Raw genomic sequence first — 21,557 nt, forward strand, 5'->3', positions numbered from 1 at the left:
GGGGTCGCCACTGAGTTCTTTGCAATAAGATCACCAAGGTCCCCTTTGTGATTGACAAGTAGCTTGTGGGGAGGTCCACAGAGGCCGTGTGGCAGGAAATAGCTGTTTTGCATCAAGCTCCGCCTGGTTGAGCCTCGATTGCTGTTATTTGTATCAATTACTCTTATGACAGTTACAACGTGGCGATATTTGTGTGAGTCCTTCCATCCTTGTTGGTTGGTTTTTCTCCTCGAGGAAAAGCTTTCCTCTTTCTCCCCATTTATATATTTATATTTATATTTATATTCATATTCATATTCATATTTACTTTTGTTAGTATCGATTAATAGACTGTTGCTTTGTTCAGCGGTTAGACGTATTACCGTCACGGATTTGAAAGCCCAGAGGAAAGGGCTGAGGGGGCCTCCCTCCAGGTCCAGGCGCTCCGTGAGGCTCAGAGTTCTGGGCTAATACGATGCTCGAGGCTCATCTGCTACTTTCCCTGCCCCGGTCCCAGAATTAGCCACTTCGTGACGGGCCCTGGTTTCCTCTGGTGGAGAACGACGTTTAGCCGCCAAGACCTGGGTGCTGGGTGTGAGCACAGTGGCTGGGGCCTCGCTGCTTCTGGTGTCCCGGCAGACAGAGCGGAGAATGTCGTGATGTTCCCTCCTGTCCGCGATGCTCTTCCCTCCTGTGGGAAGCCGCGAGCTCAGGGTGCCCGTGAGGGACCTTCCCAAGCAGGGACGCGGGCCTCTCCCTGCACAGACCCTCCTGGGAGGTGAACTGGGTTCCTTCCTGTCAGATGGTCGCAGCCTGGCCCCTATTGGACTAGGCGACCGAAAGGGGCCCTTACAGCGCTTGCCCATAAATATTTAAACGGCGGCTCAGCTTTCAGACAAAGTGCATCAGTGGTAAAGATCAAGCTTTTTGACCTTTCGTCAATTTACTCAGTGAAACATGATCCTCCCTGTGTCTGTTTTTTCCAAAAGGTTGACTCCTTTTTTCATAGTTGAAAGGGGCCGCGTTTTCTCCAAAGGCAGAGCGGAGAAGACGCGAGAGTTTTCATGCCTCTTAGAAATATATCGTCAACGCAGATAAAAAAAATTCCCATGCCCGCCCGCCCGCACGAGCGAGACGCTTGTCACGCCTCAGGGACCGCGTGGCGTTTCAGAACCGGAGGCATCTGGCTGGCACCTGGTGCGGCCGGCGGAAGGTTGTAGAATTTGCTGAAGGGGGATGGGCGGGGGAGGGGGGGCGGCTGAAGGCACAAGACGAGCCCTCGCCGTGCCGGCTGTGCCCACACCCAGCCTGGCCTCACCGGGCCCCCCTGCGCCCCCGGGACCACGGCTCCTTCCTCTGGCAAAGTCTCTTGAGCCGTTAGTGTGGTCTTTTCAAGCGCTGGGGGGGGTCCGGTGCAGTAGTAGAGGACGGGGAGTAGAGCAAGCACCTCGGGCTAGGCATCCCGTGGTAACGCTCTCTGCTCCTAAATACATCTGCGTTCGAAATACGGTCTGGCTTATGACCAGCTCTTCATTCTCTGATCTTGAATATTCTCAGCATGGGCGTATTTGAAGCGAGGTAAAACAGATACCGATAGGGACGTTTAATTTAAAATTTGTTAACGCTTTATTTATTATTGAGAGGCAGAGCATGAGCGGGGCAGGGGCAGAGAGACAGGGAGACGCAGAATCCGAAGCAGGCTCCAGGCTCCGAGCCGTCAGCACAGAGCCCGACGCGGGGCTCGAACTCACGGACCGCGAGATCGTGACCTGAGCCAAAGTCGGACGCTCAATGGACTGAGCCACCTAGGAGCCCCTGAAAGGGACGTTTAAAAAGCAGCACATTGGTAGCTCCTTCAAAGGAACATCAGAGACTGCAGATCATAATCTCTGTTAAAGACAATGAGAGAGGCCACACCTTCTCCTCTGGGTCCTTCTTCCTGGTCCCGGGGTTGCGGGTGGGGAGCCTGTGGGTGGCTGCCGTGGGTTTTTCCCAGACGGCCCCTGTCCAACCTCACGTAAGCTGGAGGCCTGTGCTGTCTCCCTGCAGGGCCTGATTTGGGTGGGGGTGCCTGAGGCGCGTCACACACGCTGGTCCCAGAGGGTCTGTGACAGAGAGAGACCCAGCTCCAGGCTGTCCCCGGAGAACTGGGTGTCGCCCGCGGCCACCATCACACCCCCTGTCTTGCACTCTGCCCCAGCAATGCCTTCATTTGGGCCTGACTTTCTGAGCCCTGGGGGCCCCCCTGGGGCAGCCAGTGTGACCGACCCCTCTGCGCCCCGCCCAGCGGCACTCCACGCGGAGGTACACGGAAGGTCTTTGTGGGACGCGTGAAGGCAATGATCCCCCCCCCAGAAAGCCCCACTCGGATGTGACACTCCTAAGTGAGAGGCCAGGGCTGGAGCCACAGCCCAGACCCAGGCGGGGACTCCTCTCTGCTCTCAGAAGCAGCCGGGCTCCGCCCAACCTTCCCAACCTCTGCCTGGCAGCCGCCCTGTGACATTTACAAAGCAGGTGGGGATTTTTTTTTTTTTTTTTTTTTAACAAGGCTGTGTAAATTTTGTTCAAGAAAACACTGCTTGAAATCTCTTTGATATTTTCCTGCAGGGTCAGGAGGCTCGCATTTATTCACGGCAATTTCCTTTTAGGGCGCAGGCCTGAATTATAAATTACAGGAGCAAATTGCTTGTTTTTTTTTTTTTTTTAATTTTTTTTTTCAACGTTTATTTATTTTTGGGACAGAGAGAGACAGAGCATGAACGGGGGAGGGGCAGAGAGAGAGGGAGACACAGAATCGGAAACTGGCTCCAGGCTCTGAGCCATCAGCCCAGAGCCCGATGCGGGGCTCGAACTCCCGGACCGGGAGATCATGACCTGGCTGAAGTCGGACGCTTAACCGACTGCGCCACCCAGGCGCCCCAGCAAATTGCTTGTTTTGAAGGGAACTATCTCTCCCCGTCACTCCCCCTACCCCCCCCCCCCCCCCCCCCCCCCCCCGATGCTGTGCCCCAGAAAGCAGTGATGGGTTCAGAAAACAAGCCCTCCCTGGGTTCCTGGGCTGCGGGAGAGGGGTCTTCAGACAGCTGGGTGACTCTGGGCTTTCCTGGGCAAAGGGTTGCTGTTAGCGTGGATGTTTGAGAGAGCGATGCTTTGGATTTTGGGTGCCAAGATGGTGCGGGGGGGGCACTTGGGCGCACGGGTCTGAATGTGCTGGTGGTGGGTCCCCGCCCGGGCCAGTCTCCGTGGGAGCAAATGCTCACACTTAGCAGAGGGCTGCGTCCACTAGAAAGAGCACAGAGGTGGCGTCGAAGGCAGTTCTGTGTGGAGCCCGGACAGTGAGCTGCAGGATGCTCCCACGTGCCCAGGGCGGGCGGGGGTTTAAGGATGGAATCGGCAACTGTGGGGGGCGGCGGGCGCGACATGGCCCCAGAGAGCACGCAGCACGGGAGGGGTGAAACACAGCCCGGGGACAGCTTGCCAGGAACCGCCCCTCGCGTCTGGTGCAGAGGGGCAGACGCTCTTTTCTGCCTGTCTCCCCTCCCGGCCCCCCGGTCTCCCCGAGCCGGTGATCACACCCACCGAGGGTTTGCCCACACCGCCCACATGCTTGGCTCCTGTGCAGCCCCATCTCTGCACGGGCTTTGACTCAGTCCTGCTCCGTACCCGACTTTGGGTCATCCCGAGCCCAGGGGCACAAGCGGTGGCGGGGGGTGGGGGTGGGGGTCGGCTGCACCTGCCGCTGTGGAGCCCCCGCGTGGAATCGTGGCATGCTCCCACGACCCCTGTTCCTCGTCTGGGGGGGGGGCGGGCAGCTGGGCCTCAGACCCTCCCCGTCGAGGCCGTCGTCTCGTTCGTGCCACCAGGACGGGAGCACCACTCTCTCCCCTTGTTTCCCCTGGGTGGAAGGGACTCCCGGTCGCCACGGGGAACCACCGCTGGGGGTGGACGTTTTCTCCGTGGCGTCAGGTGGTGGCAGGAAGCTGCTTGTCAGGTGGGAGCTCCTTTCCCGGCAGCCCTGATCCCGTGGGCTGAGAGGAGGGACGTGGTGGCTGTACCTCCCGGTCCAGGAGATGGGAGTGCTGACGCCTGCAGGCTCCTGGGGATGGGGAGCTGATGGCGGGGACCTGGCCCCCTGAGTTGCAGCCCTGGGGAGGGGCGGGGGGGGGGACCTGCACCCCACCGGGAGCACCTGCATCGATCGGTTTTGTAAGAAATAAACGCCCATGACATCCCACCCCACACTCAGTGCCTGACGGGGGCCAGGAGCTGGTGTGGTGCTTCCTTAGCCCCGTCTGTCTCCCATTACGCCCTCGTCCGCCAGCCTACAGCTCACGGCCGCCGTGCGGGCGGAAAACCAGGAGGCCGTACGTCCACGGAGAACCACGGGGTCCACACTGCTGTGCCCTCAGCGTTAAAAACAGGTGCAGCGTCTTCACTGTTTAACTCTTTAAGCAGCAAAAATTACCACGCACGTTCTGTTTCTCTTTGTAATTACGGTAATTCTAGGCTGTTTTCACTTGACGAGTAGAGTAACGTTTACCCATCGTGGAAATTATTTTAAAGCGTAGGAAATAATTCAGAAGAAACTTAAATCACCCGTAGAGACATCCCATCAAAGCCATCACGGGTAACACTCAGTGTTTGTAAGCTTGACTCTTGTGTTGTGGAGATAGTTGGGAAATGTGGTTTAAAAGGCTGTTTTGGGGGGCGCCTGGGTGGCACAGTCGGTTAAGCGTCCGACTTCAGCCAGGTCACGATCTTGTGGTCTGGGAGTTCGAGCCCCGCGTCGGGCTCTGGGCTGATGGCTCAGAGCCTGGAGCCTGTTTCCGATTCTGTGTCTCCCTCTCTCTCTCTCTGCCCCTCCCCCGTTCATGCTCTGTCTCTCTCTGTCCCAAAAATAAATAAAAACGTTGAAAAAAAATTAAAAAAATAAAATAAAAGGCTGTTTTGGGGGGGTATTGGGTCGGTTCTGTTCTCTTTGTTATTCTTTATCTGTTTTCTTTCTGTAAACAATGCCTACAGGACGTACCCCATTCTGCAAGAGGTGTAGATTCCGGCACATCCGTTATTGTTATTTTTTAAATTAATTATTTTTTTAATGTTTACTTATTTTTTGAGAGACAGAGAGAGACAGAGCATGAGCGGGGCAGGGGCAGAGAGAGAGGGAGACACAGAATCTGAAGCAGCTCCAGGCTCTGAGCTGTCGGCACAGAGCCGGACGCGGGGCTCGAACCCACGGACCGCGAGATCACGACCTGAGCCGAAGTCGGCCGCTTTGCCAACTGAACCCCCAGGCACCTCCATTATCACCCTTCCAGATAAACTTACAGAAGTGGCCTTTCTGGGTCAAACACCCGTTGCTGTGGCGTTGGTGATAAACGGGCCGGGTGCCTCGCACGGAGCCGTTCTCTCTCCTGTTGGAGGGAACGAAATGTGCTTTCTCGACTCTTCTCTTGAGACCCTTGAGGACACAAAGTGTGATATCTGTCTTTACTTATTATAGAAAAGTTAGAAAGGCAACATGTGTCCAAACTCAGGACATAATGATTAGTGACGTATGCACTCTGTGCTCACTTCTGCCGGCCTGTGGACGGTGCCCTCGGGTCCACACAGACACAGCTGTGTGTGTGTGTGTGTGTGTGTGTGTGTGTGTGTGCACGGGCGTGAGTCCCGTGAGAGTCGCAAGGGCTAAGACCTGTCCCCGGACCCGGAGGTGGCAGTGGGTGTTGTTGGCAAACCCCGATTTCACTCTTCTGGGGGTGGGAGCACCTGGGCTGGGCTGCCCTCAGGCCCCGGAGTCAGGAGGCCCCGGGCCCGGCTCGGGGCGTTGGAGTTGTGTGACTGTCCAGTGACTTGTTCCATCCTGGAGCCTGTTTCTGTTTTGAACCCTCCTTTCATGCCCACTCCCCTTGTTTAGAGCCCAGGGCACCTGGGAGGGGGCATCAGCCGGTGAAGCGTCCGTCTCTTGATTTCAGCTCAGGTCACGATCTCACAGTTCATGAGTTCGAGCCCCGCGTCAGGCTCTGTGGGTGGACCCTGCTTGGGATTCTCTCTCTGCCTCTCTCTCTGCCCCTCCCCATTTAATGTTTAAAAAAATTTTTTAATGTTTATTTATTCTTGAGACAGAGACAGAGCATGAGACAGAGCAGGGGAGGGGCAGAGAGAGGGAGACACAGAATCCGAAGCAGCTCCAGGCTCCGAGCTGTCAGCACAGAGCCCGACGTGGGGCCTGAATCTGAACCGTGAGATCGTGACCTGAGCCCAAGTCAGACACTCCACCGACTGAGCCCCCCAGGCGCCCCTCTGCAGTGTCTTTTAGAAAAGCACAAATCCCCCGTTCACGAGGCCCCGCCCTCACACCCAGTCACTTCACAAAAGGCCTCGCCTTGTGATACCACCACCTTGGGGGTTAGGACTGCGACACAGGAATTTTGGAGGGACACAGACTTTTGGTCCACCACGTTGCGGTGTCGGAGGAGGCAGCGGTGAGTTCGGGGTGCGGAGCCAGAGACCCCACAACATACATACTGCTGCAGGATTCCTAATTCTTGCCTATCGTCTTGTCCCCGTCACACAAGTGGGCTAGGAGGGTGGTGTGCCAGTGGACCGGCTGGCTGGGGGAGAAGCAAACCGCTGCTGTGTGGTCTCTCCTGGTCCTGTGGGGTGGGGCCCCCAGCACGGCAGATCCCAGGCCCCCCCTGGCCAACAGCGGGCTCGCTCCTGCGGGTTTCACCCCCACGTGCTGGCGGCTGGCCCAGGCACACCCCCGGGAGAGTCTGTCCCAGGTCAGCTGCTCTACTGGCCAACCTGCAACCCGCGGGTCAGTCAGGGTTTGGGTCGGGCCAGATGTGCAGGCAGCTTCCCCCACACCTCGGCGAACGCTTTTCTGTGCGCGCTGACCGTGGCCGTCCGTGGGCGGAAGTCCCTTCCGTGACTCCTGGGCGCCACCCACAGGTGTTAGGTGGGGTGCGGGTGGGGCGCTTTGCACACATTAATTTGCGCTTGGTGTTAAGGCCCCTTGGAAGCGATACTGTTCATCTTCCCGCCCCACGTGTGGAGATCCTGTCCGATGGCTCAGCCTCCTGGACTGGATGATGAGCAGGGCGAGGGGCGGATCTGGGTCAGTGTCAACCCAGGGCTGGGTTTACTGCCCTCCTCACCGAGGTTACATGTGTCTGCCCCATAGCTCAGACGCCGGCAGCTGTGAGGCTGCATTGGAGGGACGGGGCCTCTCCTCCCCGCCTTCTTGGGTTTCCCATCCCGAGCAAGGACTTTGAGCCACTCAGAGGCCCTCAGAGTGAAGTCGGCCTCTGCACTTCCTCTCCTTTGTCTAAAAGGAGGAGGCAACAGACCCCTCAGTCCCACAGCCCAGCTCCTCTGGCAGTGAGAGGTGGAATCTTCAGTGGGAGAGTCTGCCTCAGGGCCTTTGCACATGCTGTGCTCTCTGCCTGGGACTCTCTCTCTCTGTCTCAGCCAACTGCTCCTCACTCGTCACTTCAGCCTTCGTCACGGGACACCTCCTCCGAGAGGCCTGCCCTGCCCACCCCCCCCTTCCTCTCATACCCTCTTACGCTATTTTCCTCCCAGTGCATGTGCGAGCTGGCATGGTCCTGTTTGTGGGAATATTTGTTGTCTCCATCTTGCCCACCGGAGTGTGACCTCGGGAGGGTTCCCGCTGTGGGTTCCATCAGTCTGGGGCCGAGCACCTGAGTGTGGAGGGCAGCAGACATCCACTTCCAGGATGTGACCTGGGCGGGCTCTCCTTCCGTCCACGTTTAAGGGGTGTGGTTTCCCGTCTGTGAGACGATTTCGGTAGAGACCCGCTTTCTTCCGCGCAGCTCGTGGGACGGTCCCCGGGCTTCCTTGTTGTGCACTGTGACCGTTCCCACGGGCTCCATCATTGTCTGCCGGCCGCCCGGGCCCTTGCTTCGTGTTCACACCAGCCGCGTGGCCCTCACGGCCTTTGGGGAGGTGCTGCTGTGGCCTCTGTGGCCGTGGCCAGTGAGAGCGTGGGCGCCACAAATCCCACGTGGTCGAGCGCCCAGGCAGGAGCTCGGCCGTCCACTCGGAGCACGAGGTTGGTGCCCGGCAGCAGGCGGCCACCGGGGGACCGCTTCATCTTCAAGACCACCGGCCGGTCCACAGGCGTGCAGGTCACAGAGGTCTAGAGAACGGGGGTTTGGGGGTGGATCTGGTCCACGCCTCACACTCAGAAGCGAGGGTCAGGCGAGGGCTGTGGATGTGTGAGGTTGAGCAGGGTCTGCGAGCGTCAGTGGTGGTCCTCTGAGGAGGCTGCTGGCTTCCTGCCGGCCCCCCACCCGCAGGGGGAGGCTGTGTGGCTCCTGTGGTGGTCCCAGCACCGTCCGGCCGAGGGAGGCTGCTGGGCTCAGCCGTGTGGTCTCCAGCAAGGCCAAAAAATGGCCATGATCACAGGACTCACTCGTTAGGCTGTCGCCCCCAGGAGTAAACGTGTTCAGTGGGGCCTGGCACTCAGAACATGTCTGTCGATGTCAGCTGATGTTGGCTGTTAAAGAGACACATGTCACCATTCGCCCAGGGACAGTCTGGCTCCCAGGACTGACCTCAGAGCTCCGGGCAGAGCAAGGGCCTCCCTGAAGTTCAGGGCTCCCTTGGGGCACCTGGACAGGGGGCCATCTTCTCTCTTACGATCAGACTTTATTTTTAGTTTATTTACAACATGTTTCTTTCACTGTAAGAACACCAAACATGAGATCTGTCTGAACAAAATTTCTAGCACACAACTCAGTCGTCCACGCCAGGGGCACTGTGTCCGCAGCAGGCCTCTGGGACTCACCCTGCACGGCGGACACAGGCAGGGTCCAGACATGAAGGCATGCACGCACGGCCGGCTGGTCTTTGACAAGGGGGCCCGGGCTACGCGATGGGGGAGGGGCATCCCTTCCTTCCACAAATGTTGGCAAAACCAGATCCCACGTGTCAAGACCGACTCAAAATGCGCGGGACGGTGCGACGCGAGACCGAGAGCCGTCGGAGTCCTGGAGGCAAACGGGGAAACTCCATGGTGTCGGGCTCGGCCGTTGCCGGGGCACCAAGGTGGGGGCTGTGGGGTGCAGTGGTCAGACGCGGCTCCGACTCTGGGCTCTGCTCTGTCCGAGAGCCTCGGTGCCTCAGCCGTGGGGACGAGAACAGAGCAGCGCGTGTGCCCTGATGGGAACGGGCCTGGGGAACGCTGGCCGCTGCCAGAGTGGTCAGCCGTGGTGGTGGGAGGGCCCGGGTCTGGTGCGGCCCCTCCGAACAACCCTCGCTGTGCGGACCGCTACCCCCGGGGCTCCTGGGAGGCTCCCTCCCCGCCATGGAGCTAGCATGCCGAGTGAGCATCCTCACGCGTGACTCATTTTCCAGTGCTCCCCCAGCAGGGCCACCCTCTTTGTTCCCCACGACTCCAGGACCAACAGAGCCCAGTTTGTTTTTCTGTTTTATGCTCCAGTGAATTCCCAGGCGCTCATGGGCGCCTCCCAGCCCACGAGAAGAGCTGAGGGCCGCAATCACGGTGCGGAGGGAAGGAGAGGCGGCCGGGGTCCGGGCCAAACACGAGGTGGCGTGAGGTCGGGAAGTCGTCTGTCGGGAGGAAGCGTCCTCAGCCCCTGGGAGGCCTGTCCCCGAGGCGCGGGCCGCGAGGCCTGATCTGGCTGATGACTTAGCTTTCTGTCGGACACGGCAGACCACAGAGCGGGAAGCGGGACTGCTTGACCCGCTCTGTGATCCTGTACTGATGACACGGCATCTTTCCGTGGCTCGGGACAAACCACGAGGGCCGTGCTGCAGCCGGTTAACACCGAGGGTCTTTCCAGCTTGTGGCAGCACCTCTGAGGCCTGGAGGGGCCACAGCCCCAGGGGGCGTTTCCCCACCCCTGCTCGCCACTTTCCCGCGAGCTGGTCCGGAACGTTCTCAGGGTAGCGGTTCCCAGGGCCCATGCGGGTATTTCTCACGGAAAGGAAATTTGATTTTTCCCTGAAGACACTGGCCGTGGGCGTGATACCCTTTTCCGTCGGTCTCCACGGACCGTCCGGCGTTCGGGGCGGTGCTGAACCTCCAGGCCGCGGCCTCGAACCCGGATCCCTCGCCCCCCAGGCTGTGGGACGCGCCGGGCGAGTGGCTTCCACAGCGGTGGGGGGGGGGGGGGGGGCTTCCTCACGGGTCGGGGGCTTCCGAGATCCAGCCGACGCTCCGCGTCAGATGCTTGGAGCACGGCTGCTGTTAATGCCAGTAATTAGTAATTAACACACAGACAGCGAATTCCAGAAGCAATTTCGTTTTAGAAAGTCACTCCATACTTTAAAGTTCGGTTTGGAGATAAAGACGCGGCAAGGCTGAAGGAGGGCCGCGTCCGTGACCGAGGTTTCCACGGGTGGCTCGTCTGGGGCCTTTAGCGAGAGCAAAATCGGTTTTCACGGAAGGTGATTACTCAGGTGAGATTGCTCGTGAACAGTAAATGTGTTTAATTCGAGGCAAGGCCCCGCCCCGGGGCCCTGATCGCTGGTACACGCGGTCCCCGGGGTGTGGGGGGCCTGCTGTCTTGCCCCTCAGAGCCTTTGTCTCTGGGCAACGGTGAGGTTTCGGATGGCGGTTCCTGCCCCCTCTTCCCTCGCGGCTGAGAGGTTAGGATCTGGGAGAAACCGTGAGAAAGCCCGCACGAGGGGGGCAGCACGGGGGGGTGTGATCAGCCCACAGAAACAGCAGGTGCTCACGGTGGGGTTAACCATTCAGACCAATGGGCATCAGGGACAGAGCGAGCAAGGTGGGCACACGGCCTCGAACCCGGGGCGGAAACGCCGGCCGCAGAGGCCCCCTCGCACACCACTAATTTATAGAGCCGTCTGCATGTCTCCGGCTCTCTAGAATTTCTTTTATTGACTTGCGTCTCTGGAGGACTTAGCAGACCTCACTACTCTTCCTGGGGGAGGTTTTTGAGCTCGGCTTTCAATTTTCACTTGTTAATGTTCTGTCATTCATGGCCAAGCGGAAATACGAGAGAATGAATGTCTTTTATGTGACAGCTGGTTAGGACGCCCTGTCTGGGGGCCGGCTGCCTCTCTGGGGGCTGGGGAGGTGGCCATGAGCACGGTCGTCCCACACTCCTGCCTTCAGACAGCGGGTCCCAGCCAGCAGGTCCCGACAAGCTCAACGTGGCAAAGGGGAAGAAATCCACGGACCCCCCGGACCCTGGGTGGTGTAGATGCGTGTTGTCTACACAAGGATAGCAGTGAAGGTGGTGGGGTACTTTGGGGTCAGTTTTAGCTTTTTAACTTAATTTACTTTTTAAATGTTTATTTTTGAGAGAGTGTACGTGCACACGTGAGCAGGGGAGAGGGATGAGGTACAGAGGGAGAGAGAGAGGGGATCCCAAGCAGGCTGTGTGCTGTCAGCTCAGAGCCAGACGTGGGGCTCAAACCCACGAACTGTGAGATCAGGACCTGAGCCGAAACCAAGAGCCGGAACTGACTGAGCCACTCAGGGGCCCCTGGGGTCAGGTTTTTAAAAATTCCTTTTTTAAAAAGACAAGTTTTAGAGTTACAGAAAAGTTGATCAGAGAGTGAGACTCCCCACGTGCTTCGTGTCCCTTCCCCGCAGGGTTTCCCCACTGCTCACAGCTGGTGGGACCTGAGTGCATTTGCTACAATTGATGAGCCACTGTTGACACATCGTTGCTAAGTAGGGCTCACTCAGTGTTATCCATTCTGGGGGGTTGGACAAATGTATAATGACATGTATCCTCCATCACAGTGTCGAGAAAGTGGCTCAGCGCCCCCCAAATCCCCTGTGCTCATCCCTCATGGTTGACGGCTCATCTCGGTGCTGAATGAGATTCCACCGTCTGGTGGACCCCAGTCTGTTTATCTGTCCGCCTCCTGGAAGGCTCCTTGGCTGCTTGTGAAGGTACTTTTCAGCAGATCCGGACCAGTGGGGATTTTCCCAAGTGGGCAATTCATAAGTACGGATCCAGGGAGACCTTGGAGAAACCAGGAGGGGGAGTCGCTGGGGTGTCTATGCTCCTAGACACAAGGTGAATAACTTGCACGTTACTCATCAAGTGCCATCTTGTAGCAAATAGACACGGGTTAGGTCGTTATACCAAGGAAGGCAGGGGTACATTTCAGGGGTCATCGTAACCTATGGTCATTTTCTTATCTCAGACTCGGTTTTCTCAACCTGTCCATCCCATGCCAACACATTAGCCAGATTCACCAGATAATCAAAACATTTTCAGGAAATACTAATAGCCAGAGTCAGTAGAGCTGACGTGACACAGGGCACTGATCATGTTTACGCTCATTCTCCCCCTTCTCGTGAGCTGTGCACTGAGAGGCCCCGGTCTGGGTGGGAAGTTTGCGGGATAGACCGCGAATATGAGAACAGACACGGATCTCTTTGCGGGGTTTGCTCTGTTATTCGTGAGAATTGGTTCTGATCAAGTGTTATAAATATTTTCTCCCAGCAAAGAGTGCAGAGAAGACTTTGACAAATCCTCATTGTCGTTAATTTCAGGATTCCTTATCTGAGCCCCAAAGCTTCTGTTATAATTGTGTTACTACGTGATCTCAGAGCAGGGATTATATCATAGTACTTCACGTTTGGTGGGACTGCTTCTTGAACGTGCTCATTTTATGATTAAAAAATTTTTTTTTCTTACTTATTTTTGAGACAGAGAGAGACAGAGCACGAGTGGGGGAGGGGCAGAGAGAGAGGGAGACACAGAATCCATAACAAGCTCCAGGCTCTGAGATGTCAGCACAGAGCCTGATGTGGGGCTCAAACTCACGAACCAGGAGGTCATGATCTGAGCTGAAATCAAGAGTCGGACACTTCACTGACTGAGCCACCCAGGTGCCCCATAAAATGCTATTTTATTCATTCATCCTTTTATTGGACACATGTTTATGGAGCATTTCCTCTGTCCCTGGGGGCACAGCGGGCAGTGAGACAGATGGGAGCCCTGCCCTCAGAGACCTCGCTTTCTAATGGGCATCTGATGATGAGCATTTTAAAGTGGTGAGGGTAGGGGTGGGCACAGCCTCCTTGGAGAAGTGATGTCGGCACCAGGGCCTGAGGACAGGAAAGGAACGGGGTGGGCAAAATGGGAAGCTTCGTTCAGCGGAACATCCCAGTGCAGAACTCCGATGTCTGTGTGCTGTGGGAGTTTTATTTATCCCGCTCCAAACTCTGTCCTATTTTCTATTTCTGGCTCCGTCAGTCTGGGGCCCAGAGTGAGAATGGAGTGAGCAGAGCCACAGCCGATGCCCCACAGATACAGAGGATGAGTAAGAAATAGAGCCCCGTCATTGCAGGCCACGGAAACTTGAGGGTTATTTGTTACTACAGCATAACCCAGCCCACCCTGACTGATGCGTATTCCAAGGCACGTGACGTTGCAGGCTTCAGTCATTTGGTATTTCCGCAATTGTTTGAGGAGCTACTCTGTCTGGACCCTGTGCAGGTGCTTAGAATACAACACAGAACATTAGCGGCGCGCCCCCTGCCCCCTGGAGCCGGGGGACAGTGGCACGTCAGTGGCCAGCGGATTGGCCTGCCTCAGTGCCGGACCCTCTGGGCCGCTGGGGCCCGAGAACCAGGGGATATACCCGCGGGAGTGTGGTTCCCGGGGCCGGGTCCAAGCTGCAGGGGTGAGGGAGCGAAGAGAGGAAGGGGCGTGTTGCAGGGGCTGAGCGGAGGAGAGAGCGGGGGATGGTTAGCAATGAGGCTTCACGTGGCTGAGAGACAAGGCCATCGGATGAAATGCAGGTTTTATAATCGCGAGAAAATGTTGCCAGGAGGCCGGAGCCTCCGCCAGGTGGGATGTGCGGGGAGCCAGAGCCGCCGGCCCCCCTCCCGGCCTGGTTCTCAGGCCCTTCTTTGGAGTCGAGGGCTTAGTTAGCACCATCATTTCCTGGTGCCCTAGCCCCCGCTGTTACCGTGATCTCGCCCTTGAAGCCCTGAACCACATAAACCCTGGGCAGGGCTGGACCCTTTCCTCTGGCGTCCTCGTCCCGGAGTTTTTTCTTGCCGATTCCCCAGCATCTCCGCCTTCTGTCTCTCCAGACGTGCCCGCTTCTGGCATGGGAGCGGGGCGCCTGTGCGGCCCCCTTGCTCCTTCCCCCGACGGTACACCCCGTAGGTGATTCCCTCTCCGTCACGCGTCTCACGGGGAGTGTTCGGGGTGGGGGGGACTCGGGGGGAGACGTCGAGGCAGAGAACGTGGTGCCCTCTAACACTACCTGCTGTCAGAACATAACTTTCACCGGTGGCTCCGAAAGCCGTGTTCTTTTTATCTGCGTGACTCATTATGACAGATAGGCCCTGTGCTGAACAGGTCCCATTTGGAGATTGAATTACCGTCCTATTCAGCTGACACAAAGCAGTTCCTGGCCGGCTCGGGCAGCCCATGAATAAGTAATAGCCTTCCAGCTTCACGGCGAGCCCAAGCCTCGGAGGTGCCGAGGGGCTGGCATCCGGGGGGGTAGAGGCTGGTGGCGTCTCCGTGTGGGTGGCCCCAGCTACGGCATCTGACCCGCTCGAGCGTCCGTCCCCGGCGTCTTGTGAGTACCGCCGTTGGGCTGGGGGGGGGGGTGGAGAATCTGAGGGGTTCGCGAGACACGGCTTAGACAGCGAGGCAGGGAAGCCAGCCTCCTGGAGGCAGCTGGCTGGAGAACGGACAAGTGTCCTCACGCACTGCGAGGCCTCGGACTGTGTGACAGAGTCCCGGCCTGAGAGCTGCTGGGTCTGAAGGGTGGCTCAGATGGCCGCTGTTCCCTGTGGGGGCTTTGTTCCAAACCTGTCCCGGCCCGATTTCAGGTCCGGAAGGAGTCTCTGCTCCAAGGGTCACTCCCCTGAGGGAGCGGAGCAGGACAGAGCACAGAGCGAGGTTCCCTTGCCACAGGCTTGGGCGCCTCCCTCCTCCCCCGGGCTCAACCTCGCTCCCTCCAGAAGCCTGTGCCCCTCGAAACCGAGTTCGCTTTTTGCCCGGTTAACCACCCCATAATCGACGTTCAAAACAGCACGTTTTCAAAGTTATGATGTCTCCAGTGACAGTTTTCACTCTGGCTTCGCATAAGATCTCGGGGCAGTGTTTTCCAATTCTTTAAGCCCAGCCAACGAGACCAGGTTTAGTTGGCGCCGTGAAACCCTTAGGTGATGATGATGGACACCGTTGTGGCATTTTCAGTGTGTAGATGTCCAACATTTGTCAAAATAATAACTGTGAACGTGTCACTAAGCCCATGTGTGCCGAATTCCTTTTCAACCGTTCCACGTAGGGAGAGCCTCGTAGGAAATGGTTGATGCGAACTGAGTTTATTCCTAACGTTCTATAGCACAAGCTGGATCTTCCCTCGCGGCACAAGGGTTTATTTTGTGCTCCGTGAGGAGCGTGTCTGAGCCTGCGGCCCAGGGTGCATCAGTGACATCATTGCCTTTCTTTACCCCTCTGCCCAAACAGCGCTGTTCATTAAAACTTTGTACGATGTGACGGTTGAACCCTCCGTTCAGTTTTCCTTCAGAGTCCCTAGCATCGGTCACGCACGGTCCCTCAAAGGCATCATCTTGCTGGACCACTTTTGAATTAATAATAATCATACTTCACGTGTAACCGGAGAGGGGGGTTCTTCATGCTTTGGGACCATGAACGCGTTCTCCGGTCAGGCTGCTCAGATGCGGGGGGGAGCTCCCCGGTCCCTTTGACGGGGGGGGGGGGGGCTCCGGAGGAGGGCCAGAGAGCGACGGGTGGAGGGCGGTTAAAGCAACGGAGCCCCCGGGCCCAGAAAGACGAACGGAGAAAAAGAGGACGGACTCGGTCTCCGCCAAGAGCACCGAAATTCACTAAATGCCGAGAGAGGGCGAGGGCTACTGTCCCACCTAAAAATGTGTTTCTTTCTTATGGAATTAGGAAATATTTTTCGTAAGTTGCAAGTTATCACACTTGTCCGCATTCTTTTTTTTAAACGCCATCCTTAACTATTTCCCCGAGAGAACACGATTCCCTAGAGGGACAAGGCAGGGTGTGGGTGGGTGGCCGTAAGGCCGCGGGGGATTCGTGTCAGAAGGAGGCAGTCACACGCGTGTAGGGTTCTTCGGCCGGGGGGTGGGGGGCTCCCACGGGAGGCCTCTGTGCCTTGACTCACTTTCCACTTGTTCCATCTGCTTGTGTGCCGAGACCCCCCTACGCTCTCGTGGCTTCTTCATTCCCACAGTGTAGTTGGTGGATCAAAAATGTTACATCAACTGATGTTAGAAGATGTCTTGATATTTTATAAAAAGACGTTATTTGATAAATGCGTTTCAGGTAATTTAGAGAAAAGACATAAGCATATCGAGTAAGTTCATGTAAGAGTATAAGGTTTCCTTACACAAAGACTTCAGTGACGTCCTAAAGTAGGCGTAAGCTTGCCGGTTTTTGTTTGTTTGTTTGTTTGTTTGTTTGCTTTGTAGCTTCAACTGCGTGTTAAAATTTAAAGTGCACACACACAATTTAAAAAGTTAATGCTGGCCAAATTTCCCACCTTGTCACCTGTTCGTTGCCCGGTTCCTTCACTCTCCTTTTCCTTCTTTAACAATTAAAAAAAAAAAAAAGTTTATTTATTTTTGAAAGAGAGTGAGACAGAGCATGAGCGGGGGAGGAGCAGAGACAGAGGGAGACACAGAATCCGAAGCAGGCTCCAGGCTCTGAGCTGTCAGCAAAGAGCCTGACGTGGGGCTCAAACCCACAAACTGTGAGATCATGACCTGAGCCAAAGTCGGATGCTTAACTGAATGAGCCACCCAGGCACACCCCCCTTCACTCTCTTTTTAATACTTGCATTAATTTTTTTCTTTAAATTACTTCAGTATTCCTAAATAATATGCCTCCTCTGCTCTTGTTGACATCAATTTTCATAAGTCAAAAGTAGCACTTTCTGTTATGGTAGATAAGTGGTTCGCAAGCAGGGGGGATTTTTCCCCCAGAGGTCATGGCTGAGATATTTTTATTTGTCACAACTTGGAGGTGGGGGTTATGCTACTGACATCTGGTGGGTGGAGGCCAGGGATGCTGCTAAACATCCCACAATGCTCAGGATGCCCCCACTAAAGCATTATCTAGTCCCAAATATCTATAGTGCTGAGGTTCAGAAGTCCTGTGGTAGATGAGGGTTTAGTTCTTTTAGACCCCACCCACAACATACACATACAGTTACATTGCTACTTTAGTTAAGTCAATAATGAGTGTTTGCATTGTTATTATGTATGTGTATATACATATATATATGTGTGTGTGTGTATATATATATATACTATACATATATGTATGTGTGTATATATATATACACATACACACATATATAGTTTGTTTTTTCTTAATGAGAGTTTATTATTTTTTTAAGTTTATTTATTTTGAGAAAGGGAGAGAGAGAGAGAAAGGGAGATAACATGAGCAGGGGAGGGGCAGAGAGAGATGGAGAGAGAGAGATAATCCCAAGCAGGCTCTGTGCTCAGCGCAGAGCCTGACTCAGGGTTCCATCCCATGAACCATAAGATCATGACCCAAGCTGAAATCAAGAGTTGGACACTTAACTAACTGGACCACCCAGGTGCCCCTATATATATTGTTAACTAGGACCAATTAGTGACTGTGATTACATTTCTTTCCTTGTGTAGCTTTTTGCTTTTCCTGGAGTTATTAATTGCCTCATTTTTAATGGTGCCATTTGTAATCCACATACTGAAAATTCTTTCCCAGTTCTTTGACATATCAAAAAGTGTTTTCAACTCTCCTTTTTCACATGATACTTTACTTGTATAAAACCTCTGTCTACTTGCTCCAAACTGATTACTCAAGCTCTGAGACTCAACTGTCACCCTGTCACTGTTCAGTAGGATCTACTGTTTCTCAGATTCTATGGCTTTTTCTTTTAGGTTTTCCCCACTTATTTTACTGCAGCATATCCTCTAGTAATTTCCTAAGAAAGAACACATTGGAAGTAAATTTTATGATCCTTTACATATATTGCAATATCTCCTTTCCCCTCCCACTTGATCAACTGCTTCTCTCTCCCTGTCTCTTTGCCCCTCTCCCCTGCTCATGCTCTCTCTCTCTCTTAAAAAAAAAAAAGAATCTTAAATTGGAAATGATATTCAATCAGACTTTTAAAGGCATCCTGCTGGCTTCCAAGATTGCTGCTGAGAAGTTTGATGCCCTAACCTATTTTTGGTTCCTTTTAAAAATTTCATCTGTCTCTCTCTCTCTCTCTCTCTCTGTCTCTCTCTCTTTCTCTCTCCCCTCGTATTTAAGATTTTTGCTTTATCATGTATCTTCTCAAATCTCATGATGCTCTTTGGTGTGAGACCTTATCTTCCACATCTCCCATTTAAGTTAAATTCTGTTTTAGCAGCCATCTTTTTTCATCTGCAAGAACCCTTTTTATCCTTCACTGCCCTTTCCATGGCATCTTGTTCTCTTTCTGTTTGTAAAGCTTCGTTTGGTTGTCTGCATCATTTCCTTCTTCTGGGTTTTATTCTTGTACACATCGACTTCCATATTGGAGGTTTTGTAATGTAGTGAGTAATCTTTGGTTGGTATTTGGTTTAGCAGGAAGGTCTCGATGGCTTGGGGGACGCCAGTGGGGCTTCTTTGTGGTAGGCTTACTCGCCACTAATTGCAGGGAACTGAGCATTTTGTGGTGGATGTTCCTAATGTTGTCGTATGAAGGTTTTTGCTTGTGATTATTTCCTACCAAAATGAAATTTCCAGTCTCCTGCCAAGTTTGAGGGTCGTGGGGCGGGGGGGGGGGGGGGGGAGGTATGTCCAACCACCTGCACTATGCATGTGGGCTGGGGAAGGGTCTACACAAGCAGATGCTCATTATCGTGCTTCACTGCTCTGAGCCCTACCTGCTGCCTCTGTGTCCTGACTGTCTCATTAGCTGCCTCAGGAAATAAGACTCCAATCTCCTGTCTAGACATCTTCCCCTCGTATCTCGTCTGCACATCATCCTAAATCTTATTAAGGTCTAGCTTGAATAAAGTTATACATGCATGTTCCAGCCTCTGCTGTCAGACTGTGGGTCCTGGAAAGACTCGATCTTATTTACTTTGGGGTCTAACAAGGGCCAGGAACTTGATAGGTACTTAGAAAATGCTTGCTACTTTGAAATAAATTGAATTTTGCTCATACAGACTGTTTTCCGGTTCCAAATTGCAGGCTGAAGCCCAAATTACTTCCAAGTGTTCTCCCCCCATCCATATGGTTACTCTGAACACTGGACACTTACATACTTTTGGATAAAACCTAAGATAATTCAACCTCTCGTTTTATTCTGTGATTCTAGGAGGTTTGAAAACATCTTATTAACAAAGCAAGAGAGAAGTAAAAGAACTTCTGATATTTTGATGGCTTATGTCAATTGAAGGTCTACTGCAATATGAGAATTTCAATTTTTAAATATTTGGTGGTGAGATGGGAATTCCTAGAGGGGCGCCTGGGTGGCGCAGTCGGTTGAGTGTCCGACTTCGGCTCAGGTCGTGATCTCACGGTTCGTGGGTTCGAGCCCCGCGTTGGGCTCCTTGCTGAGAGCTCGGAGCCTGGAGCCCGCTTCGGATTCTGTGTCTCCCTCCCTCTCTGCCCCTCCCCTGGTCACACTCTGTCTCTCTCTGCTTCTCAAAAATAAAGAGATGTAATAAAAAAATTAATTTAAAAAAAGATGGGAATTTGTAGAGAGTCTGACACAAGCAGTGCGCTCGTTGGTTTTTATACTGATTTTTACTCATGAATTTGACTTCTGGTAACACTTCTCCTAACCCACAGGGCATCAGTCACGTTTATATAATTAAGGATGTGTCTAGAGCAAGCCTGCATGGCTCGTGGTCCCCATTCTGTGCCCCGTTGCCATCTGTGCCCCACTTACACAAGGAGGACGATTAGCCCTCGCCACCATTTCTCTGGGCACCTTGGGGAGCTTGGAGTTTTACTCAGAGCCTCACGGAAGCTTTGTGTCAGGGTGTGCATGTAGCTGTGTGTTGTTCTATCCCAGGACCTTTGGTTGAAGGGGAAGCCACGTGTCAGGCTGGGAAGGCTGTGTGTTCAGTCTCGCTTACTTAGCCCTCAGTGCTGCGGGCTGGAAAGTGATAGCGTGTTCCCTGAGTTTCCCTGCATCTTTGGCAGAGAGGGGTCTGAATGAGGCAGAAAAGCCAATTTACAAGCCATCCTTTTGGGATGGAAGATCATGGACATTTATTTATTTATTTATTTGTATTTTAATTTAATTTTTATTTTTTTACAGTTTAGAAACGGCCCATCGTTCCTGAAGCCTGTGGGTCCGGAAGACACAGCTGATAAGACCCAGCCTTTGGAGGGTCTGCTTGGGAGTTTCCCACTTTGTGTCCTGAGACTAGGAGCCCAGTGGTGGGGACTTTGTGGTGAGTTGTCCTTTCTTCCTGCTGAGGCTCTATCCCCCCGTGCCAGTCGGCAGCTGTGTCCGTTGCTTCCTTGTTTAATGGTCTATTCAAGACGTGTTTATCAACGCCAGCGATATGTCGGTTAGTTGGGGAGGGCCGAATGCCGAGCAAAGCAAACGTCTGTACCTTCGTGGAGGTTAGCGGTCTCACGAGGGAACAGCAGTGCAGAGGCCCAGAGGCACAGAAGTGCTGTATGCGTGAAAAGTGGTCATCCAGCCACAGGCTGGGGAGAGGTGGCAGGGGCAGCCCATCGGTGACCTTAGGGGCTCTGGGTATGGAGTTCACATCTCATGAGCAGTGGTCAGGTGGCAGTGACAGATTTCAGGGAGAGAGTGACGTACTCAAATCTGCCTTCTCAAAGGGTCACACCGGATCTGGGTGGGGGTGGAGGCAGCGTGGAAGCAAGGAGCATCTGGAGGCCACCGTGTAGTCCAGACGGGGGGCAGTGGTGGCTTGGCCCAGGGTGTTAGTGGCGGAGGTGAGGGACACTGCAGAGCTTCTAGATGGATTGGGGCAGCAGGGGCGGCCCGCCGTTGTGTTGGGCTGGAAAGGAAGAGGCGTGAGAAGCGGTGACGAGCACGGCTTTCGGATTTCGAGTGGAGACAACACAGCGGAGGGGGGAGTCCCATTTCCTCAGATGAGAAAGACTGAAAAAGAAGCATGTGTACGGGTCAGATTCGGATTCAGTGTTGCACCGAGGCTCAGCTTTGGGCTTGGGTTACACCCAAACACGGGGAAACGAGCAGATGGCCAGGTCCGGAGTTCAGGAGAAAAATCTGGGCTGGCTTGCTCATTCTTTTCTTCGTTGTTCCCGTGTGGAGGCATGATCTAAACACCGGGCAGTAATTCACGTCGTGTCATCGCGAGATGATTTGGGGCGGTAAGAATAACAGCTGGTTCTTTCTGCAAAAGGCTTCCGTGCTGCAAGTGGCTGTCCGGGCACTGGTCGCTGTGGGTGTTAGTCACACATCTTGAGCACGAAGCAGAGGGTGAACCAGGTGAATCGTACGTGAGCCTGGGTAGGCTTTGTATTGGGGTTGGTCCTGATAAAAAAAGTGGGTCTGGGTCTCATATTCCAGTAAACAGGATGGTAGGGGTGGTGGTGATGGTGGAC

This window comes from Prionailurus viverrinus, chromosome D3 (genome assembly GCF_022837055.1).
Source record: "Prionailurus viverrinus isolate Anna chromosome D3, UM_Priviv_1.0, whole genome shotgun sequence".
Taxonomy (NCBI): domain Eukaryota; kingdom Metazoa; phylum Chordata; class Mammalia; order Carnivora; family Felidae; genus Prionailurus; species Prionailurus viverrinus.